This window comes from Jaculus jaculus, chromosome 2 (assembly GCF_020740685.1).
Source record: "Jaculus jaculus isolate mJacJac1 chromosome 2, mJacJac1.mat.Y.cur, whole genome shotgun sequence".
Lineage (NCBI taxonomy): Eukaryota > Metazoa > Chordata > Mammalia > Rodentia > Dipodidae > Jaculus > Jaculus jaculus.
This window is the reverse complement of record NC_059103.1, coordinates 108,417,868-108,420,221: the sequence shown is the minus strand read 5'-3', so window position 1 is coordinate 108,420,221 and position 2,354 is coordinate 108,417,868. Positions and strand designations below refer to the sequence as shown.

Sequence of the window (2,354 nt, the reverse complement as noted above, 5' to 3'; positions counted from 1 at the left end):
TATCATCTGCATCTACGTGTGTTATAACATTCAAACACAAAGCTTCATTTTAAGCTTGGTTTTAAAAAAATAAGTAACAGAAATGATGGCCGACCTTAATAAGTAGTGTACACCTTACAGGAAATATTGTTAATAAGCATAGCCCAATAATAATGTCATTAATATTGAAGTCCTCAATTTTAAACTGGAACATTCTTCCATTAAGATGGTAAGGGAAATTCAGTCTAATGAGTCTGTCTAAATATCTGTATCTTTTGTTTGCACCACTTGTATTCTCTTTTCAATAACTGGATTAATGCTTTAAGCCCAAAATGAGATTGAATTTTTATTGCTATAGATTATATGTTGTTTGGTGATCTGTCTCCACTGGTTCCTTCTGCTGGTGTTTTTCAATCTGTTGCTCCTTTCTCATGCTGCCCTGTCAGCATGTTCCTCCTGTGAGCAGTCTGGACGTTTCTTCCACCCTTCCTCTCCTTTTCCCCTTCTTGACCATCTCCTTCCTCTTCAGAATCAGAGGTTGATGCAAACCCAGTTTTAGGTAATTTTTTCCTACTTGATTAAACTTCTTTCTTCCAGTCCTTTTTTTTTTTTTTAATATGGTTCTTTTCTTGGGTTAGCCTCTTCCTTTTGGCCTTCCTCTTTCTTTTTAAGTTTCTTTTTAGACTGTTTTTCCTCTTGCCCTTTTGCTTACTTTATCTTCATCAGTGTGGTAGTTTGAATAGATGGCCCCCAATATATTCAGTTTTTTATTGTTTGTAGTTTGCATCTGTAGCCATGTGGCTGGAGGCAATGTCACTTGGTGGATCTTAAGGTGTGGTGGTGGGTTTCAGGTTTCAATATAAAGATATGCAAAGTGTGCCTAGCTGGAGTTCCTGAAGTGTGCTGTGCTGTGTGGCTTTTGGCTTGTACTTCTCTGTCTCTGTCTCTGTCTCTGTCTCTGTCTCTGTCTCTGTCTCTGTCTCTGTCTCTGTCTCTCTCTCTCTCTCTCTCTCTCTGTTTGGGCCTGTGAAGGCAGGACAGCTTCTTCTGCCATTTATGGAACTTCCCTTGGATCTGTAAGCTTCAATAAATAACCCCTCCTTCATAACTGTGCTTGGTCTGGAAGTTTATTTCAGTGAACCTGAAGCTATCTGCTACAGTCAGCAACCATGTCACTCTCTGAAGGACAGGGCTGTTTTACTATTTTAGGTCTGCCTCTTGGTTTTGGAATATTGACCTCATAGCTGCAGGTCATCATCTTTTAGGACATATTCAACACCAGATGATGCATTAGATTGTTTAGTTGCTATTGGTTCACTTGAAAATTTCATTTTTGTATTGCTAACCTATTTTGTTTATTTGATTTGCCATACTGCTCCGAGTATGGAAATATATCCTTTGGTCCTATAAAAGCAGTCTTATGAGTTCCAAAAAAGAATATGGTAGTTTGTGGGTACCTTACAGCTCCATTAAAGACTTCATCTACCCAAGCTGGCTAATGGATGTAACCTTTTATCTTGGCAAAGATGAGGTTTCCAGGTTTGAAATCACAAGTCATCTTTCCAGGGGCAAAGCCTAGGGTCCTGAGACCAGGAGGTGGTAAGGCCAGGGGGTGGCCTAGAGGTGCAAGAGTAGACAAAAGTACTTAAAGTACTGGCTACATTCATTCCCTCTAGTAATAGATGAATAGCTAAATCACAAATAATGCATACAATGATTTTGATGGACAAGAAAAAATTTCTTAAAAACAATTCATTCTTATGGTATTTAAGACACTGCAAGAATAATTTAGGAGTAAATCAAAGAAAATGTCTATATTTTAAAAAGAAAGTTCAAGTACTCTTGAGAATCACTGTTCATTCTGATAAGAAAAGAAAATCGTTGTTACAGTCACTATAGGCTACATAATAATGGGAATTTTTATTAGTCTTAGCTATATATTTTTTTCAAGTTCAAATGTTGCTAGGTAGCTGATTGTAATGTAAGAAGGGTTATGGTTTTAAGACATAGTAGATTTGTTTAGTAACTGATGAATATGTCTGTGAAGTTTTATATTACTACATTTAAAATAGAATACTTTCCCTGTAGACAGCATTTTCTCATCAAAAAGTATCATAATTTTAGTTGGAGTGCATCATTTATACATTTATACAAAAATATCTTATTTATGATATCATTTCAAAAAACCACTTATAGCTTACTTGATGTATCTATAAAATATAATTATAAAAAGATTTAAATGGGGTTGAAGAGATGGCTTAGCAGGTAAGGCACTAGCCTGTGAAGCCTAAGGACTCAAATTTAACTCTCCAGGTTCCTCATAAGCCAGATGCACAAAGTAATACAAGTGCGCAAGGCCACACATATGCACAAGG

At 36.5% G+C, this 2,354-nt stretch overlaps 1 pseudogene; it reads right to left on the bottom strand.

The window, feature by feature from the left end:
• Window positions 1–219: 219 nt before the first annotated feature.
• Window positions 220–1,237, bottom strand: LOC123458681 (annotated as a pseudogene).
• Window positions 1,238–2,354: the final 1,117 nt, after the last annotated feature.